Below are 23033 nucleotides of genomic sequence, written 5' to 3'. Positions count from 1 at the left end.
ATGGGTGCCCTCTCTGAGGTCTCCACACGCTCTGGCAAGCTGGACACACACCCCAGGACCTCCACCCTAGACTGCAATCCAGATCCAAGCAGGTTAAAGCAAGAGCGATGACCCCTCAGACTGGTGCTTGGTCCCCCCACACTCTGCAGGCCAGGAGCTGAAGCTGCCACGTGGGGCTGGCAGGCTGTGCCGGCGTCTCACTGGTTTCTCGCCCCGGGGGTAAAAGCCACGCACTCCCACTTACTGGGTCCCAAAGTCCAGAATGCACTGGCCTCTCACCTTGTCCTTCCCATCTATGTGCTTGATAAATCTGGAAAAGGCCACAGCTGCTGCTGATCTGGAGTCCCTCTGTCTGGCGGCTGGTCAGGCCCGCCCTGGGGCTACAGCCTAGGCGTGGGGCTGCCCTTGGCTCCCAGAGTGCTGCGCTGGCTGATTCCTGCCGGCCTGCCGGGCTGTTCTCAGGGGGGAGGTGTAATGTAATACCAAGCAAAGGCAACTTCCCAGGTTCAAAATACCAGCATAGGTGCTCTCTATTTTATTCAGTAACAAACCCAGAACAGAGAAGATCAAAACATGACATCATTCAAAATACAGCATTTACTAAGTGTGATTAAATCATCTCCAAGGCCTACCCCACCCCAGGACTTTCCAATCATTCAATCAATTACAAAGTCTCTGTTCTAAATACTACTCCACCCCTAGGCTATACCTTCTTTTGGTCCACCACAAAACCCCTCTTCTCAAATGGAGATTAGTTTCCAAACATAAGTAAAATACATTCATTTGCTCAACCATAGAACACAAAAAGGTCAAAAGTTCCCCACCCCTGGATCACCATTGAATCTACCCCAGAGTTACATCAAGTTTAAACACAGCACTTAATACCCAAATGGAGGTCTTTTCTTCATCTTGACAAGAGGCAAGTTCTCAGCAATCTTAGTTCCTGGAGAGACAAGGCTTAGCAAGGCCATAAGATACATTGCCAGTCCCTTCATGAATTTATCCTCTGTCTGTAGAACAGCCCTAGAACCCCTGAACACATTAGCAAAGCCCTCTCCCAGGATTTCTGTAAACATACAACAAGAAAATCCTTCTTCAGGGCTTCTGAACCAACAGAAAGGCTCCCAGACCCCTGCAACAACAGCACTGTCCTTCACCAGTGGACAGTATTCATTCTGTCTGCCAGACAGTCTCCAGACCCCTGCAACAACAGTACTGTCCCTCACCAGTGGACAGTATTCACTCTCAGTACTGTCCCTCACCAGTGGACAGTATTCACTCTCTGTCTGCAGGACAGTCTCAGGCCTTCTTAACCAAATGCCAGGTTCCAGGACTTCTTCAACAGGACAGTCTTTCACCAGTGGACAAATCTGGCAAAATAACATCAAAACAGACAAAGTACCAGCAAAACAGCCATGTCTCCTCAGTCCTTGGCAGCTCAGGGGGGCAGGTCTCAAAAGTCCAGGGCAATTCAAAGCGGCCACCAGCAATTCTCTCAGTCTCTCTCCACGAGGTGCAGCTTCCGAAAAGAACTTCCGCCTCTCTCTTGTCTCTCCAAATCTACATCACCAGCTCCTCCCACTTCAGGACTTTCTTTTCACATCAACAAGCCCATCCCACAGGTGGGATTAACAAACTCTGGGTTTTAATACAATCAATTTGAAAACCAAGCCAATACAGGGGAATCTTTAATTGCCATTACTATCACAGGAGGTTAGCTTCTCTGTGTCATTTTGTGGGTTCTGCAGCTCCAAAGTTTGTTTAGAGTCCCCTTTTTACATGGATTGGGGAGGGTGGAAGCCGGAGCCGGGGGAAGGTCGTACTTCTACTCCGCCATCTTGGCTCCGCCCTGGCTAGTATTTTATTTAGAATTTTTGCATCTATATTCATGAGGGAGATTGGTCTATAATTTTCTTTCTCTGTTTTATCTCTTCCTGATTTAGGTATCAGCACCATATTTTTGTCATAAAAAGAATTTGGTAGGACTCCTTCTTCACTATTTTTCCCAAATAGTTTGTAGAGTATTGGAATCAATTGTTCTTTAAATGTTTGATAGAATTCCCTAGTGAATCCATTTGGCCCTGGAGATTTTTTCCTAGGGAGCTGACTTATGGCTTGTTCAATTTCTTTTTCTAAAATGGGATTATTTAAGTAATTTACTTCCTCTTCAGTTAATCTTGGCAAATTGTATGTTTCTAAATATTCATCCATTTCCCTAAGATTGTCAAATTTATGTGCATACAAATGGGAAAAATAATTCCTTATTATTGTTTTGATTTCCTCTTTATTGGAGGTAGATTTACCCTTTTAATTTTTGATACTCATAATTTGGTTTTCTTCTTTCTTTTTTTTATCATATTGACTAAGGTTCTATCAATTTTGTTGGTTTTTTCATAAACCCAGCTCTTGGTTTTATTTATTAGTTCAATAGTTTTCTTAATTTCGATTTTATTAATCTCTCCTTTAGTCTTCCATATTTCTAATTTAGTATTTAATTGGGAATTTTGAATTTGTTCTTTTTCTAGGTTTTTTAATTGCATGCCCAATTCATTGAGCTCCCTTTTCTCTAATTTAATCATGATTCACTCAGGGATATAAAACTTCCCCTAAGAACTGCCTTTAATGCATCCCACAGATTTTGGTATGTTGTCTCATTATTATCATTATCTTGAATGAAATTACTGATTGTATAATTTCTTGTTTGACCCACTCATTCTTTAGGATTAAGTTATGTAATTTCCAATTAGTTTTTAGTCTGTCTTTCCCTGGCCCTTTATTGCATATAATTTTTATTGCATTATGATCTGAAAACAATGCATTTAATATTTCTGCCTCACTGCATAGAATTGTGAGGTTTTTATGCCCCAGAACATGGTCAATTTTTGAGTATGTGCCATGAACTGCTGAGAAGAAAGTATATTCCTTTTTATCCCCATTCAGTTTTCTCCAGAGATCTATCATACCTATACTCTCTAAAATCCTGTTCACCTCCTTAATTTCTTTCTTGTTTATTTTGAGGTTGGATTTATCAAGTCAGATAGGGGGGGATTAAGGTCTCCCACTAGTATAGTTTTGCTATCTATTTCTTCCTCTAATTCCTTTACCTTCACCTCTAGGAATTTGGATGCTACACCACTCAGTGCATATATGTTAAGTAGTGATATTGCTTTATTCTCGATGGTGCCTTTTAACAGGATATAGTTTCCTTCCTTATCTCTTTTAATTAGGTCAATTTTTGCATTTGCTTTATCTGAGATAAGGATTGCTACCCCTGCTTTTTTTACTTTAGCTGAGGCATGATATATTTTACTCCAACCTTTTACCTTTACCTTGTGTGTATCCCTCTGTTTCAGATGTGTTTCTTGTAAACAGCATATTGTAGAATTATTATTTCTAATCCATTCTGCTATCTGTCTCTGTTTTATAGGAGAGTTCATTCCATTCACATTTAAAGTTATGATTGTTATCTGTTTCTTTTCCCTCATCCTTTTCCTGCCCCTATTAATGTTCATATTTTCCCTCCCTTCTCCCTTCCCCCCCCCTTAATAGTTTTCCTTTTGACCACTGCCTCCCTCAGTGTTCCCTTTTCGGCCCCCCTCCCTTTTCCTCCCCTTTTCCCCTTACTACTTCCCTCCCTACAAACCACTCCCACCCCCCTTTCATAACCCTTCCCCCCTCCTACTGCCTGTAGGATATTGTTATACTTAATGAAGTATGCTATTTTTTCTTTGCATCAAGAATGACAGGAAAAAATCTCATGCCAAGCTGTTCTCCCTCCCCTCTTTCCCTCTAAAATGATTCTTTTTGCATTTCTTCTCTATAGCGTCCTATGCTTAACTGGTTGTTATTCCCTCCTTGTACCAGAACCAATGAGGAAAAAGCTCATATGCTTCCCAACACCCTCCCTTTTTTTCCTCTGCTATACAGTTTTTATGCCTCTATAAGTGGCATAATTTACTCTTTTCCACTTCAACCAGTCCCTTTGTAGCCCTTAAGATTTTTAAAAAATCGTCATTTTGTGTATTTTATATTCATACCCTCTACTTGTCTATAACCAGTTTGCTCTTATCAAATAGAAGGGTGTGTGTGTGTGTTCTCCTTGTTTACCTTTCTAAGTCACTGTTGCATCTCATAATTGGAGGTTGAATTTTCCATTGAGTTCTGTCTTTTTTATCAAGAAGGTCTGGAACTCTGTTATATCATTGATTGACCATCTCTTTACCTGTAAGAATATGCTCAGTCTCGCTGGGTATGTGATCCTTGGTTGTAATCCGAGCTCTTTTGCCTTCCTGAAAATTGTATTCCACTGCCTCCGATCTTCCAGTGTAGAGGCTGACAAATCCTGTGGAATCCTCACTGTGGACCCTTGACATTTGAATTGTTTCTTTCTGGCTGCTTGAAGCATTTTCTCTTTTATCTGGTAGTTCTGTAGTTTGGCCACAACATTTCGAGGATTTTTCAGTTTGGGATCTCTTACAGCAGGTGTCCAGTGGATTCTCTCGATTTCTATTTTCCCCTCAGGTTCTAGTATCTCAGGGCAGTTTTCCTTAACAAACTCTTGGAGAATGTTGTCCAGGCTCATTTTTTCATCATAATTTTCTGGTAGGCCTATGATTCTCAGATTATCTCTCCTGGATCAGTTTTCCAGGTCAGTTATTTTTTCTTTGAGGTATTTTACCTCCTTTTCTAATTTTTCATTCTTGTTGTTTTGCTTGGCTAATTCTTGGTTCCTCATAAAGTTATTTGTTTCCATTTGTTTAATTCTGGTTTTTAGCAAATCATTTTCCTTGGTTAATTTTTGAAGCTCCTTTTCCATATCATACACTTTTTTTTTTAGAGAGATGTTTTCCTCATTATAATGTTTTTCTAATTCTGCTATTTTCGTTTTGAGAGAATTATTCATTTTGTCTTCTATCTCTCTCATTTTGTTTTCAAATTTCCTTTTGATCTCATCTAGGAGAGCCTTCTGTGCTTGGGATCCATTTCCTGTTGAGGTTTCAGCTGTGGGTGTGGAGTCCACGTTGTCTCCCTCTGAGATTGGTTCCTCCCTCTGAGGATAGTAGGACTCCAGAGTCTTTGTCTTTGTAATCTGCTTTCTACCCATTTTGAGGCAGGGTCCTAACCATGCCGTTCCACTAGGATCCCAAGCCTTTACTGTAGAGGGTTTTGCCCTGGGCAATAGTTACTATATTTTCAGGGTCAGAGGGGGGGTTTTGGAGTAAGTGGGGTTCACTCTGCCATCCTCATCTTTGGAGGTCCTGAAAGGGGCTCTTTAAAAAAGATTTCTGGGCTATGAAGTGGTAGCCCCAGGAGTGTTTGCTGTCTAGTACAGGGGCCCCTGTATTTACTTCTTACCTTGCTCTTTTTAGTCCCAGCCCTTTGGTGATAGGCCTGGTAGTGGACCTTGTGGTTGGTGGGAAGACTTGCCCTCCAAGTTGATCAGGCCCCTTCCAGGCCTGTGTCTGCCCCTCTGGATCTATTTTCAAAATAAGTGGTTTTACCAAAGTGATATTTTATGTTTTTTTTTTCTTTTTTTGTCATTCCTTTATTTCTGTTTGACTAATTCTTGATATCTCTCTCATAGAGTCATTAGCTTCTACTTGCTCAATTCTAGTTTTTATCAAATTATTTTCTTCTATTAGATTTTAGGCCCTACTTTTCTATTTGTTCCATTTTACCCTTTTAAGGACATGTTTTCTACTGTCAAATTTTGTCCTTCCCTTTCCAAGGTATTGCCTTTCTCATACCTCTAATTTCTTTTCCCAATTTTCCCTCTACCTCTCTTTTTTTACTCTTATAATCATCCTTGAGATCTTTCAAGAACTTTTTTTCAGCTTCATTAACCCTAGTTAGCTTTTGTCAAGGAATATACAGAGAAAATGAGAAAGATCTGATCTACAAAAAGCAAGTAAATTCTCTTATTGCATCTTCAGGGAGAGTGAAACTAGACAAAATAGTGTGAAGCACCTCATTTCCCAGTGTTTTTCACCTCTGCGTCAACATAGGGATGATGGGGACATAGCTCTTTTTATTTTTCTTTCAGGACATAGTATCTTGGATGCCTCATTACTTAAATAGGCCAAACAAGTCACTGCACAGGCCTGGATCCTTGTCAGATTTAACTATTGGGGTTACCAGGAGTCTCTGTTATGGAATCCAGTTACTGAGCTTCTAGTGCTTCTTCCAATCTTTCAAAGATCACAAGCTTGAACCTGATCTTTTGGGTTTTGATGTTCATTCACTTTAAATTGGGAAAAAATAAACATACAAGAAAAACTGTAGTTCCATGTATGCAAAACTACCTGACAAAAGGTGGATTGGGGGAAAGGGTCCCCCACCCAACAACTCACAGAAATTTTCCTCTTCAGTGGAAAGCCATCAGGTTTCTTCCATTCATTTCTAACTTTTTTATATACCCATTAATTTTCAAATCATCAGTTAATTAAAAAGATTTTCTGTTACCATGCAGTAAGACAACAGGGATGTGTATGGCTAAAGGAAGAGAAATGCCCTTCCATTACAGACCCAACAGTAGATTCACCAATCCTTAAGATGGTTTGGCACCTCTACTTCCTTTCTGACTTTCAGTTATGTCAATTGAGAATTGATTTTGACAAATTCCAAGATAATCTGCTCCAATGTCTCCAAATATAGTTCTGTGTTTTGATGTTAAACCATTCTGTGTTCTTACAATATTTTAATACTTACTACATTTGTGATTCCTTTGCACAGTTGCCATGCAAACAATTAATATTATTTTTGTTAGTTCCTTTAGTAGTGTCATGGACTCTTGTGGTAAAAACTTAGTAACAGAACGCTAAGTCAACTCTTGGTGTACTACATAATTTCTTAGATTGACAGATTCAAAGTTTGACATTAGGTCAATATTTAAGGTCCTTCGAGGTTGGTAGCATAACAGTTAAAGTTTATACAAATGTACTGGTAGTTGTGAATTAAACACTGAGTCAAAGTTTCTATGTATTAGTAATTAATTTATTAATTAGGCTAGCCAATAATCAATAAATAGATCTTCAGTGGTTTCTCCCCATAACCAAAGATGCTAAAGGAATTAGCTGAGTAACTTCTGATCAGAAAATCCCTTGACAAGTGAAACTCAACCCTGATTGTTGGGCATTTTATGGGGAGGTAGGTTTAAAGCTCCCAATTATCACATCTTTGAAGGGAGGAGGTAAGCTGAGAACGTGGTTTGGTTGCGAGCCTTGAGCTCCCTCTAGCAATCTTACTACCTGGAACAGGTTCTCTCTGGTTTGGTTTCTTCTTCATGAACTGAATCACCTTAAATTCTAATGAAGGGGGACAAAATCAAGAGCTCTTTCCACTAGAAAAAGAATTCAACCAGACTAGATTCTGTTTATACCCTAACAGAAATCAAGTTTTGCATTTGTATGGGACCCAGTCCAACCTAGTTAAAGAATAAGTATTTGGGTGCTAGGAGTAATCATATCACTCAGTCATGCCCTTCAGAGACTGACTGATCTTTTCAAGAGTGGGATCCTAACAGTCCTTAGATCATGTGCAATAATTTCAGACACTTAGGAAATTGTGTATCTTTAAAAAAATTTATTAACATTTCTGGGCTCTGGTTTCCCAAAATGAAAAATGAGGATGTTGGACTTCACATTACTTCTTTTAAGGCAATAATTTTCTCCTTGATTAAACAACATTGTGATATAATTAATATATTAAATAAATAATCAATTCAAAGGGTGTAAGTGAGAGGTACCAAGCATGCTACCCACCACAGGGATGTGGTATGAAACACAAAATACTCCTGAGAGCAGATGGAATCCGATTGAAATTGAGAAATCTTTAATTAAATAAATGAAAATATAATAGAACATTGATAATATCAATATGAAGTCTGTAGTGATCCCTATGTATTGTTTTGTGATTTCTGTTTTAATTTTAGTTTAACAACACCAGTTTAAGTAATGGGTGTATCCAAGTCAAAGGCATACTTTGTTTTGTTTTGTTTTTTCTGTTATGGAAATCTTAATGGAAGACTTCAAAAAAATAGAATGCATTTTCCATTTTTTTAATATTTATATTTGAGTTTAAAAAAATAAGCTGACATTTTTTAACTTATACACCACCTCTATTTTCTCATTGTATATATATATATATATATATATATATACATATATATATATATTCCCTCACATTTCAATATTATCTTGTACTATTGCTTTACCTGTGTTTTACATTCTTCTTTTCTTTTTAGTATATATTATTTAAATATTAGAATTATAAAATATCAGTACATAATGGAAAACAAATCCTTTAAATTCCAGACAACTGCAAGAGCTTATTTAAGAAGATATGATAATTTAGACCAGATAGAAGATATAGGATAACATTTCATCCGCCATGAGATATAGAAATGTAATCATGTACAAAAGTTCTGTCCAAGAAAATGGCCTAGGAACAAAAGGTTGCAGTTACAGATAGATAAATTTAAGGTTGATGAAAGAAAAACTTCTTAAACAGGGTTATAAAAATGTAGAATGGGATACCTCACTAAAAATCTTGAATTAGAAATTAGATGACTACTAATTTGGAAAGCTGTAGTATAGGGGGATTAAAAAGCATGATTTGGAGTAGATAACCTCTTTGACTGCCTCATCAACTATGAGATTATTTGAATTAGAGTGAAGAGATGTTTTTTATTTTTATGTAATTTGTTTTAATTTATCCTTCTCAACATGTTATTTATCAAATTTAAAAGAAAAATCATCACAAGCATGCATAATCCAGCTGAGAGAAATGATTATCCATAATCAATAATTTGGGGAGATTCAGACATTTCTCTTCTAAAGTTCTTTTAATAAGTTTAGCCTCTTGAAGGACACTGCTTATAATGACATTGGACTAACTGTGGAATATTCATTCAATAAATAGAAGGCCCAAGGTTGGGGCTGGTCTGGGTAGAAAGATAGATAGATTTTTCTGTCTAAAAGTAACATGATGTCCGTCTCAGTGCCTCATTTTAATATGTCCTGCCTCCCATTGTATTAACGAGTTCAAGAGGATTACCACTCCTCTTTCAAAAGAACATATAATCCCTGAACCTCACACCATGATGGTGTTTGAGAAATGAGCAAATGACTATCCTTTTATTAATAATTGTCTGGCCTTATTAATAAAATTGTTAAATTGCCTAAGAACTATGTCTTTTAAATTTATTTTAATCACCATACAGAAATATAATTTTCACTTTGTCCATGTCTTCCTATACATCTTCCATAAAAAAAGTCACCCATCATGCTTTTAAATATATTTACATGCTGGGTCCACATCTTTTTCTAGTCACTCATGGACTTGATATTATCATTTTCCCATTTTAATATGTTAATTATTATCATGATTATTACTGCTTATTCCCACCCATGTATAGTCTTTTTTTCCTGTCATATGATCATAAGTCTTCTAAATTAATAAGGACACAAATTAGACCTGGTGATTTCATTAATTTACAGGTCAGAAAAGTACCTCTATTACAAGTCAGCACCTTCACTATAACTTATGGTCTTACAGAATTCCCCAGTGATCAAGAGATTTTTATTTTCCCAAAGTAATAAAGGAAGCCAGGTGTTGGTTGGAGATAAAAACCACTTTCTAGCCCTATGCCATACTTGTCCCATGCTTCTCTGAGTTCATCATCTTTCATAATTCATAGCCATAGAAAATAATGTGAAAACACTGGAAAATATTATGTAATTTTAAGGGAAACTTAAAAATATATCCTAGTTTTATTTAAATGCATACTAAGGGTATGAAAATCCTGGTTTCATGATTACTGTTGAAACACCTTCTGATTTAGTCATATATCGTGGATAGATTAGACTGGCTTAGCACTTTGTGTTTTAACAAGCCAGGAATTGCTTTACTTTGTATTATGTTTTTTGAGCTTTGAATATTACAACAATAATCACCTTATCTTATACATTGTTCTGCAAATCTGAAATAATATTTAAGTTACACTGTAAAACAAATTTCAGGTTTGAATCAAACTTATCTAGTTCATTAAGTTTCAACCAAATTTGTTTCTTTTCACTACTTTATAAAACTACTTTACAATTTGTTTGGCCAGTATGACATGATACCATTGACTTTGTTCTTTTCCTTAGTCACAACAGCAGCTGTGTGTTTCCTACACTCAGAAATCACTGAAATAAATGCAGGTGCTCAAGGTAACAAATGCAAATGATATCAACTCCTGAATATTTTAATTCACTTGATGTGTAATCATGTAGTATATTCTTTAGATATTTATTTGCATTATTAGCAATGCCTTACATAACAAGCAGAGCAAGAGTTAAGTTTCTAGAGCAGCTCATGAATAATTCTTTTCATCAAGCTTGTCACTATTGACAGAATTTAAGTCCATATGTTCACAACTTTCCATGTTCTGCTTGGAAAAGTAAACCTCAAATATACATGAATAAAATGTGTATGCGAAGTAGAAAGTTAAAAATAGTTAGCATAGATCTGATTACTAGACAGAGAAGCTAAAGCCAAAATGACACATTTATTTTATCTCTCTTTTTTTGTCTATTGGTCTCTGTCCCTATTTCTCTGTATCTATCTTTGTCTTTTTTTTCTGTGTCTACTTCTGTCTGTCTCTATCTCTGCCTCTGTGTTCTTGTGTCTATCTTTCTGTGTGTTTCTCTCACCCTTTGTCTTTGTTCTACCTCTCTCTGTATCTTTGTATATGTCTCCATTTCAACAGAAAAAAGTTCTCATTAAAAAAGTTTTCAGTAACAGATATCATCACCATGATCCTATGTGGCATGACAGGAATATAGTAGGTAGAAGCATAGAAAACATATTTTATATTAATTTCTTTTTTATGTGTGTCTAATAACTAAATGTATAAAGAGAACATTGAACCTCAAAACATAAAACATCATTGTTAGTAACAAATTTCCAAATCAAATTTTAAACTTAATCCCCTTTTCCCCTAAACTGTATATGAAATGAAGAAAAAAAAAACTTTTAAAAATTCCTTTTCATCATTTATAGCATAATCACAATATGTACAAGTAAAACACCTCCCAGTTTTCTCATAGTAAAAAAAAAATTGGCAGCAGTAGTAAAATAATGGGAGTAAATTTACAATACATTAACTGTGTGATACAGTGGAAAGACAGCTAAAACTTGTAGTTTAAAAAGCTTTGTTCCTTAGCCCTGACACTGTCTAGTTTTGTGACAGTAGACAAATCATTTAACCTCTTGAGATTAAGTTTCTTCAGCTACAAAAGAGGGATAGTAATGAGATTCTTGTGCAAAAAGAAAAGAAAAGATCATGCAACCCAATGGATTTTCAAAATGTAAGCACTTTATAAATACAAGTTTTTACTATCATACCAATTGTATTTGTTACAAATGGACTACTACTTATATAATAATTCATAACATTTCACTTTTAATTCTACCAGCAATACTAAGAAAAACTATCCATCTTTCTGGGTTAATAGCTTACTTAGGGATTAGATTTTTTTTTCCTTGCAATTAGAAGGCCAAATGATCTGCAATGATTGACATTTTCTGAGAGGCAAACAGTGCATTTCAAGGGAAAAAAAGCTTCACAATGATTAGAACTACCCAAAAGTAGAATAGGCTCTATCAGGACTTCTTCACTAGAGATCATGAAATGAAAGCTAAGGTACTATTTATTGAGTATATTGTAGAGTGAAATCCAGTAGAAGTATGAAGGTTTACTAGAGGTCATGTGAAGTACCTCCTAATTCTGAAATTGTAATAATGTGACTTTACTTGTTTTCTTTAAAGAAATTATTCATCTGAGAATAGCTAAAGAATTATAAAAAGAAAAATGAATAAGTAAATTGAACCAGACCAAAATGTATACCTTAAAGAAATTTTCAGTGAGAATTTAAAATTCAAATTCCTTGAGGGGAGGATATTTTTTTTATATTATACTATTTCAATGAAACATCTTAAATAATCTCCATTCCAGACTTCACTCAACTACCAAACTCATCTTCCTAAAACAGAACATGATCACATAGGGTCCCCCTGAAAAAACTTTAGTAAATAAGGAGTCAAATAAAATTTCTTCAGTCTGGCATTTGCAGTCTTACAAAACATGAGCCCAAACTTAGCTTCAAGCCTTATTTTCCATTATTGTCCTATAAGTATCCCATATTCTAGCTAAAGAGGATTATTCTAAGATGTCCTGTGAAACCTTATCTCTGAGCTTTGTCTCTCTCCTGGGAATATTACATCCCTGATTCTCTAGTGATCAAAATGCTAACTGATATTCAAGAGCTTTAAAAATCGGATAGGGGTCTATATTTTAAATTAGAAAAAAAATTAGAAAATCATTGGATATTTTGAGCAAAAGAAGAAGGTGATCAGACAGGTATTTTAGGGATATTCCTTGGCAGGTATCCTATCTATAAGAGCTTCTCACAGAATGGGCGGTAGAATGGCACAGATATTTTCAGGACTTGAATCTGTCATTCAGTAAGTTAGTGAGTCAATAAATGCCTATTAAGGATTTATTATGGTGCCAGGCACTAATCTAAGAGCTATAGATATAAAGAAAGCTAAAAACATAGCCCTTGCCCTCAAGAAGCTTATAGACTAAGGGGAAACAGTATGCAAAAATTGTCCTATGTGAGCTAGTGAAAAGTAAAATCAGAAGGAAGTTATTACCAGTTTCTCATCTACAGGTGGGGAGGGAATGAGGGTGTTTGGGAAAGATCTATTGGAAACAATGTTTGCTTTTTTTTTTTTAATTTCTAAGTCTTGAAGGAAGCCAGAAAATGGAGAGGTGAAGGGGTAAAGCACTACAGGCATGGAGATCAGCCAGTATAATGGCACAAAGAGAGAAAATGGAGTTTACTTTTCTAGGACAAGAAAGAATATTGTTCCTGAATGAGAGTGCACATGAAGGGTACAAATTTTTATAAAGACTAGAAAGGCAGTAAAGCATAAAGTGGTAAAGGATTTTAAAAACTAAATAGAAGTTTTTTTTTATTTGATTCTGGAGGTGATAGGGAGCTACAGGATTTTATTGTGTAAAGTGGTAACATGTTGGACCTGAAATGGAGGAAAATAACTTTGGCAGCTAAGGAGAGGATGAGGTGGTTCAGACTGGCAAGAAATTTGAGACAGGTAGATCAAATAGAAGATGATTGCTGTAGTACATAACACTGTATATGTTATATAAGTGTGGGAAACAGTTGAGGATGAGACTGAAATTAAGTCTGGATGATTGGGAACATGGTGCCCTTGATAGTAACAAGGAAATTCGGAAGGAATAAGGATATTTATGGAAAGATACGTTCTCTTTTAGACATGTGGAGTTTGAAACGCTAAATAAGAGCAAACAAACAATAAACAACAGCCTCCAGTTTGAGATGCCAAAAAAGCAGTTGGTGAGGTGAGAATGGAACTCAAGAGAAAGGTTAGGAAAGGTTATATATAGATCTGGGAATTATCTGTGTAGAAATGACACTTGAATCCAAATATCTGTTAAGATTACCATATGAAGTAGTACTGATTAATTGAATTGGAAAGAACAAAGATTAGATAATATGGGTAAAACCCTGAAGCTATTGCAGTACTTTTGGTGAGAGGTATATGAGTTGTTAAAGGAAGACTAGTACCTCTGGTGTTAGGGCTTGCCAAGTCCTTTTCAGGGTTGTTTATATATCTTTGGTGTCCACCTGTCACCCAACTCTCACTTGTAACTCCAAGAAATTATAGCATGAACTGTGGTCAAACCCTGGTAAAATTGTTGAATCTAATGGACTAAACCAGGTTGAGTGTAACCAACAGGCCTCTAACCTGTTGGTGAATTAGGGAAATGTCTACCACAAGTATGTGAAGACCTAGCCAGGTGAAATAGGCAAATGAGAACAATTTATTCCAACAGTTAGGAAAGTGACTTAAGCAAGACTGATACTTAGAGTTTGTTCAGACATTGAAGACCCCAAGGTCATCCACTGCATCCTGGGCAAGAGCCAATCATCTTGGCTTTTGTGTTGCCATTCGACTCTGATGACTCTGGGTTAGAGACTGTGGCTGATTTTGAAATGCTAAACAAGAACAAACAAATAATCAACAACAGCCTCCAGTTTGAGATGCCATTGAGATACTTTGTGTACCTCTCTGCCTCATGTAAATACAATTTACTGTCAAGTCAAGACATCACCTTATGATGTCATTGGTCCTCTTTGAAAATGAAGGACTTACAACAATATCTCTTGGTGATAGGTGTTAAGTGACTGGACAATGATAATGGATGTATGAGTGGAAAAATGGACACAGATGCAAAAGATGGTATGGAAACAGAATCCGTAAATTGGATGGGGCAATAAAGGAAAGTGAAGAATCAAGTTGTGGAAAATATTAGACCTAGCAGTCTGGCTCTAAAACTTGCTAGCTATATGAGTTTATGCAAGTCATTTAATCTCCCTCAAATTCATTTTCTTCACTTATAAAATAATAATAATAATTGTTATGTATCACAAGGTTATTATGAAGAAAGATCTTGTGAATCATAATTATTTTAAGATGAACTAGTATTATTTCTTCACTATGGCAACTTAGAGCCCAAAGTCAGCATTCAATTTATCTGCAGGCTTTCACTGATGCCCTAAGAAGTCCATGAAACAGCTAAGTGTGGTAGGTATAAGTACAAAAAAATCAATCCCTGATTTTCAGGACCTTTTATTCAATTTGTAGGACAAATAAAAAAATAAATGACATATTTTAAGACACAGCTGAAATCAAAGAAATTAAATACATGAAAGTATTTATGGAAAAGCAATTTATCTAGAAAAAAAAATATTCCTTTAGGGAAAATATTCTAATATTTGAAAATCCTTATAGTAATCAATATCAAGGGAAATATTTTATAATTTTAGAAATCATTTATAGCAAAATGATAATAACTAAACATATTAAAAATTATTTTCTTCTCCAAGGAAGTTAAGCTGGTAACATAGATAAAATGGTTATTTTTTTTAAAGCAATTGGGGTTAAGTAACTTGCTCGAGGTTTGTAGCAGCAATCACCGCAAGCATCCGCAGGGTGGCTGCCAATACAGGTTCTTGGATTTGCTTTGATAGAGGAAAGCAACTCAAAATGGGTTAAAAAGCTTACTTTAATCAGTCAAATATGTATTGTTTATCTAGTTCAGGGGGAAAAGGTCAGCATCCCGAACTTCGGAGTATACAGACAGAATTATCAAGACAAAGAGCCAATCAAGTAGACAGGTTTCCAAACTGTCCAACTATTACATCCATACCAAATCAACATCTGGGTTTTTCAAAGCCAGGGGGCTCTCAACAATGGCTTCCCAGAGTCTCATCTGATCAAATCACAGAATACTTCTCAAAGTGAGCCACAAAACAAAGCCTCAAATCAGGGTCTATATAACCTTCTCCTGGCTCAGAAAATGTAACAACCTTCTGGACCCACTGGCCAATCAAAAAATATCTACTGAAAAACAGGCCTCCCACCCCAGGCTCCAGGTGCACTTTAGCCTAGGGGCAGGGAAGATCTTAGAAATTTACATTTCCATTACAAGATTACAGGGCCAGTTATGTCTGGGTGTAGAAAATGGTTAATTTTCAATCTTAGGTAGTCCCCTCTTTCTTTTTATTTACTTCATAGTAATAGAAATCTCCAAGGAATACACTGTGCCAAATAACTCTCAAGTTTATCAATCTAGTCAATCTCTCATCTGAATTTTAGCCTTGCATCACCTGCTACCTACTTGACTTCCCCTTGTGGATGTCTCATTATTATCTCAAATCTAACATATAAAACTTGAAACTTATTTTATTTCCTCCAAAATCCTCCTGTCCTTGGAACTTCTTCATCTCTGTTGAAGGTAACTCCAAACTCAAATTAAACTACTCTGCCTATCTCACCCTGTTCCCATATCTAATCTGCTACTAAATCTTATGGCTGCCTCCACAGCTTTCAAAAAAAATCCTTAACACATTCCACAAATTCTGCAAACATGTTTTCCATAAATTCCACAAACTGCCAATTTTCATGAGTATATCTTCTTTTTCTCTTCATTTAAATACCCATTTTCTTAGTTCAGGCCACTACCTTGTGACATGGGTTATTCAAATAGGCTACCTGACTTCCATAATATCCCTTTTCCAATTCTCTACATAGCTATCAAAGTAATTTCCTTAGGTATCTAAACATAGAATTAAGAGATGAGAGAAGAGTATATTGGAAAAGGAGAAAGGAAGAGATAGAATAGGGTAAGTAATCTCATATAAAAGAGGCAAGAGAAAACTTAGAATGGAGGGGAAGAGCAGGAAGATGAAAGGGGATGAGTCAAGCTTACTCTCATTGAATTTGACTGAAGGAGGATATAACATACAGATTCAACTTGGTATCTTACCCTACAGAAAAGTAGGAGGAAAGGGCATAAGAGGGAGGATAATAGAAGGGAGGAGAGATTGGAGGAAAGGGTAGTTAGAAGCAAATATTTTGGAAAAGAGACAGGGACAAAGGAGAAAATAAAATAAGTGGGGGTCAGGATAAGATGTAGGGAAATCAAGTTAATCTCTTACAATATAACTAATATGGAAATGTTTTGCATAACTATTCATGGATAACCTATATTGAATTTCTTGTCTTCCCAGTGGGGGTGGGTGAGGAGTGAAGAAGGGAAATAATCTGAAAATAAAAATATTAAAATCAAATGTTAAAAAAAGTGTTTTTCCATTCAACTGGGAAATAAAATGTACAGGCACTGGTGTAGAGAAATCCATCTTGCTGTACTAGAAAGTTAGAAGGGGGATGGGGTAGCATATAAGATAGAACAGATTGGGGGAAAGGGTATTAAGTAGGCTGGCTTTCTTGCAGTGGGTGGTAGGGGAGATACATGGATAGAAAATTTGTAACTCAAAGACCTGGGGATTGAATCCCGGCTCAAACACTTAGCATCCACCCACATCCCTGGCTGTGTAACCTTGAGCAAGTTACTTAACCCCAATTGATTTAAAAAATAAATAAATAGAATACCCTTACCTGTTCTGAAAAGAGTCATTATTTGAAATCTCTTTTACTGATGTGCTCTAATGGATGGAAAGTGCCTCCTTAATATTTTTGCTCAAGTAAAATAAGGGTCAATGTCCCAGGGAATTATTTTACATGCATAGTAGTAGATGACTTTCACTTCATCTCTCTGACTTAAATGTTTAAACCCTTCAATGGTTTTACTGTGCTGCATTGATGTGCTCCAATGTAGTTAGCTTATCACTGTGAGCCACACTCTGTTGCCAAGCCTAACTCAAAGAAAATGTAAAATGACTTTGGACCTTTTGATATTTCAATGCTGATTTTGTAATATGTATTAAAGAATGAAAAATGCACTGCATCACACTGATTTTTTCCCCTTAAAGTCTATCATATCTGATAATCCCCAAATGTATCTAGTCAAACCTGAGAATGGGCATAATGAAGAACAATTTGGAAAAGGGTTGCAAAATGATAAAAACAGGGTTATTCAAGGAATTGAAGTATATAATTTCTTTAAATAAACCAATATCTTTTGCTCAATATTACTATATTATACTTTTAATAGAAATAGTTCTTGAAAGAACATGACTCTTTTGTCAGATACTCTTCAGAGATGAAGGATCCAGGTATTTTTCTGGAAAGTTTAAAAATTTCCCTTAGATCAGAAGCCTTAGCCAAGAAACTTGGGGACCTCTCTGCATTGCCTCATTCAGTATAAGGTCATGAAGTCTCCACTTAGAAGTATGCAGTTCATTAACACTACAGAAGGTTTGTGTTGTTTTTAATTGAAAGAGTAAGGGAAGTATTATAGTCTTTTAATGAGACAACTATATGTTCAACTATCTAAAAATACAAATTCCCATTTTTTCCAGTAAGAAACATCAGCATCCTTCTGGCTAATTCCTCCCACAAAACTTTCCTTCCCCTTTTTATACTTTCAAATTAAAAGTAGAAAAACACTGACATTTTGTTCTCCAGAAAATAAAGCAAAAATGCCAGGAGTACATTTTGTTTTAGTTTTGCTTGTTTGTGTGTTTCCCTGCAGAAAAATATATATAATCATGGCCAAATTTGTGCCAGGAGAGTAGAAGACAATAACTTTGACTTCTTCCTTTAGCTGTAAATCTTTCTGGACTCACTGATATGCCAAAAGATAAGATCCTGGAAGCCAATTAAGTTCACCAGTCTCAGACACCCAGGTCCTCTGAGGTTTATTTGGTTGACCTTCCACAACTAACACCCAGATGTCTACTTTATATTGCACCTTTAGTATATCTCTAAGGACAACACCTAAAGTGTGCATTCTCACTTAGTCTGATCTTTGCCAATAAAATGAGGGGAGGACAAGGAGTAAGCAATAAGGATTGTGCCTAGTATGTGTCAGACACCTGTTACAAGTTCCTTTTGACAAATATAATGCCATTTGACATGAGAGGTAAAGTAAAAATGCCAAGAAAAGTTCTTGTCTGTATACAATATGATCTTCATTGCAGACCAAGGATTCTAGATAACATTTCTGAGAAGCTATTCCTTTGTCACTGTTTCTACTACTCTCTATAGTACAGCTGTACCTACATGTCCTATATCTAATAGTTCTTAAGGCATATTGATTCTCCTTTAAGGTTTCCAAAGTATTTCACATATATTATTTATATACATTGTGACCCTCACAACAATCCTGTGAATTATAACTATTTAGATCCCCATTTTACAGATGAATAAAATGAATGTTTGAGAATCAAATTGATTTTCCAAGAGTCATCCATGGTATATGCATGAAAGGTCCTAGGATCCTCTTGATTCTAAGTCGAGAATTCAAACCAGTATGCAACCAGATTCCTTGATCTAGTACTTCAATAGATTAATGATATCATCCTCAGTCCAAGTCAGAATTTATTCACACCTTCATGTACATTCTTTCCTATTAATCTTCCATGGAGGAACAGCCCATCCTACTCATAGCTTTCTTCTAATAATCTCAGCTATACATATATGAGCACCATCACAGCATGAAAGTTAGATTATCCCTTGTTCCTTCAATGGGACTGATCTATTTTCAGTTTGTGTCATACATCATTTTAATGATATTGTTTATACCATTTTATTCATAGTTCTTCTAGATAATATGTTGCTCATTACTCATACTTAACCTCAGTTTCTCTATCTTACTTTTGCTAACACTTTTTATTTAGCAATCATAGTATTCTAAGATTTATTTTTCTACAAAAAATTAGTGTTTGAAAAATGAATTTTTGCTTCATGGGGATTTTAAAAGTAATTAAAAACTGAAATCTCCTAAATGCAAGCCAGTTGACTCTCTTACACACCTATATTTCTGATATAAGTGCATAATTCATCACCAGCACCTGTTCATTTATTTTTTAAAAATTCATTTAATTATTTTTAGTTTTCAACATTCATTTCCACAAAATTTTGAGTTACAATTTTTCTCCCCATCTTTCCCTAAGAAGCTTCTAGGTTTTGTGTTATCCTGATTGTATTTCCACAATACTCAAATTGTTTCTTCCTGCCTGTTTGCAGTATTTTCTCCTTGACCTGGGAACTCAGGAATTTGGCTATAATATTGCTAGGAGTTTTCTTTTGGGGATCTTTTCCCAGAGGCAATCAATGAATTCTTTCAATTTCTATTTTGCCCTCTGGTTCTAGAAAATCAAGGCAATTTTGTTTGATAATTTCTTGAAATATATTGTCTAGGCTCTTTTTGTGATTATGGCTTTCAGGTAGTCCCAATAATTTTTAAATTATCTCACCTGGATCTGTTTTCCAGGTCAGTGTTTTTTTGTGTGTTTTTTTTTTGTTTTTTTCCCCAAAGAGATAGTTCACTTTGCCTTCTATTTTTTCATTTGTTTGGATCTGTTTTACAGTATCTTGATTTCTCACAAAGTCATTAGCTTCCAAGTGTTCCAATCTAACTTTGAGGGAGTTATTCTCTTCAGTGAGTTTTTGACATTCCTTTTTCATCTGGCAATTCATCTTTTTAAGGTGTTATTTTCTTCAGTGTATTTTTGGGTCTCCTTTAGCAGGCTGTTTAATCAATTTTCATGATTTTCTTGCAACATTCTCATTTCTCTTCCCAATTTTTCCTGCACTTCTCTTACTTGATTTTCAAAAGCATTCTTGAGCTCCTCCATGGCCTGTAACCAATTCATATTTTTCTTGGAGGCTTTTGATACAGGAATTCTGACTTCATTGTCTTTCTCCTGCTCCATGCCTTCATTCTTTTGTCCCTGAAAAAGGATTCTAAGGTCTGTTTGTGCTTCCTCTGCTTGCTCTTATTGCCAGCCAATTATTTGACTTTTGAGCTTTTTGCCATGGTAGATCTCTGCTTCCAGAATGGAGAGAGCTTTGTCCCAAATCATCAGAGTTTTCTCAGCTGTCTTGCTATTAGGAGAGCACCCTCTCTACAGCCCCCTCAAGCTCTGGCACCTGGCCACACACTACAGGACCACCACACAAAATTGCAATCCATATCCAAGCAGGTTAAAGAATGAGTGATTACCCTCTGAATATTCACTTTGTCCCCCCACAATCTGGGACAAAGCCCCTGCATGCAAGGAGCTCCTGAGGCAGTCCCATGGAGGCTGCACAGTTTCTGCAACTCCACAGCTTTTTGTCTGGGGGGGTGGGAGGGGCACAAGGTCTAGACCACACTCTTCTGTCCCCCACCTTTCCAACAGAGTTCCACACTGACATTTTACTTTATCTTTAGCATTTATGGTTTGAGACATCTAGAAACTGCTACAACTGCTGGTGATTCATTCTCCTGAATTCTGCTCTGGCCACCTCTGGTAGGGGCCACCCTGGGGTAAGAACTTCATGGCTCATGCAAGGTTGTGCTAGGCTCCCAGCACACTATGATAGACCTTTCCTGTCAGCCTGCCAGGATGTCTTCAGCAGGAGATTTTTTTACTCTTTGTCAATTTGTGGGGTCTGTAGCTTTAAAATTTGTTTAGATTCACTTTTTTTACAGGTATTAGAAGTGGTTGGAGCCACAGCCCACACAAAGTTCGTGCTTCTATCTCCATTGCCTGTTTAAAACATATCTACTGATGGGCAAGCTTTATGAACTGCCATCTCTCAATCAATTGTTTTGTTGTAAAAATGCGGTATACCGTAACAATTACTCTTATACAAAACTTGCCTATTACACTCTTATTTGACTCATTTAATTAATTAAGTTAAATAATTTAACTAAACATGTATTAAATGAATATATAGATTATTACCATATGTTGTAGAGATGTGACATTAGGCATATGGGTAAAATATATATATCTATATATATATAGATATATAGATATTTTTAGTTGTCTTTTTTGTTCGCAGAATATTTGAGATTTTTCTTCCTTCTTTGGTTTATTTAATTTTAACATGAGCAGGTTGGAATAGATAACAAAGGAATCTCTTTTAATTTTAGATTAATGATACTATGACCCAAATATCAATTTCAAAATCTAAGATTAAGTGTTTTGCTGAAATAGTGCAGTTATGATATTTATTATTTAATGATAAAGTTATATATTGAACTGCCAAACTTTTTCATCTATTAATCTTCCTTCTTTTCACCATATACTATTATATAATCAAACATCTATGACAATAATTTCAATAATAATAGTTTACTTCACTTGACTAGGATAGTCCTTTTCATTATGATTTACTTGTTTAGTAAATAGCAAATAAAGTGGTAAAAAATAAATAGTGTTTATGAAAGTTGCTCTGCTAAAAATACAATCAAGGTCAATCCTTGATCTCAAAGATCTTCAGAAATACATGTAGAAGACACAAATAAGAGTGAACAGAAGGTCTGATATGTGTGAAGAAGGTAAAACAAAGATGGAAAAAATTAGCATCAGAGATCATTGTCAAAAAAAGAAGAACATTTCTTCACATAATCTTGGCATCTTCTATCTCACATTTCTACTCAACTCATTGCAACTGACAGAAAAGGTCAGTGGACTAATGCATGAGCAGTGAACTTATTTAATGGCTGCTTAAATTTCATTTCTGTTCCCAATTCTTTTTCTGTGGCATGTATTCAGCAATGTTATTAAAGTCATATATAATGTCTATTGTCTTGTTCAGGATACATAATGAAAAGTATTATTTGGGAAGATTTTTGACAGAAACATATTTATTCGATGAATAATAAATCACAATGAATACTTTAATAATAAATGAAAGTGTCATTTTAACACTAGGTAGAGACTTTTGTCAAAGTATTGTAATGTTTTTTTGAAAGGAAATGGTCATGGTTCTTTTAATGTCATGTCAAGGAAGGCATTGTTTATAATAATATCTATACAAAAGTGTTAAATTTTGTCCCTTGAATCTAGAACATTCCTTTAGATCATGTAACCCAACCTCCTCATTTGACACAAAGAAAGGGACTAAGGCTCATTGGGTCATATGAATGACCCAACTCAAGTCCTATACCTCCGTTTCCAGCTTTTTTCTGTACTACATTTCTAAGAAATGCCAAAGTACTAAATAACTAAAGTTGTATTTAATTGTAGAATCCTTCTTTTACCTCCAGTTTACAATTTTTAGGGCCATGGCACTTGGTGAAGCTTTCTAGTGAATCACAGTATTAGGGAAGTCATTGTGGAGGGAATCTGAAAAAGTAGAAAGGACATGTCAAAGGTAGTTTGTTTTTTGTGTTGTTTTGTTTTCTTTTGATTTTTGTGGAGAAAAACCTGTCAATATATCAAAGGCTAGAATCTAGCAAACCCTTCACTTAACATAGACCTTTGCAATTTAATTCTCTGAAGATCTGAAAAAGTTGAATTTTTTTTTCAGTAATCCAATATATAATTTAAAAAAATGTTTCATTTACCAACATATGGACTGTTAGTCTATAAGAGGACATAATAACTGATTGATGCATTCTCCCTTCACTTCCTCACTTATATGCAATGAAACTAATGATAATTTATCTCCCTCATTTGCTTGCACATTATATTTCACTA

General features: G+C 35.7%; 1 long non-coding RNA gene across 1 annotated transcript; it reads right to left on the bottom strand.

Annotated features, from left to right (window-relative positions):
* Positions 1-502: 502 nt before the first annotated feature.
* LOC138145629 (uncharacterized) lies at positions 503-1276 on the bottom strand. The gene is made up of 2 exons (XR_011164272.1): positions 733-1276; positions 503-673 (listed from the first exon to the last, which is right to left on the bottom strand). It is a non-coding gene; the product is annotated as an uncharacterized lncRNA (long non-coding RNA).
* Between the last annotated feature and the right edge of the window lie 21757 nt (positions 1277-23033).

Source organism: Petaurus breviceps, unplaced genomic scaffold (assembly GCF_028583685.1).
Source record: "Petaurus breviceps papuanus isolate PSGF00001 unplaced genomic scaffold, PetGlider_PUasm1.0 90743, whole genome shotgun sequence".
Lineage (NCBI taxonomy): Eukaryota > Metazoa > Chordata > Mammalia > Diprotodontia > Petauridae > Petaurus > Petaurus breviceps.
This window is presented reverse-complemented; position numbering and strand designations above follow the sequence as displayed.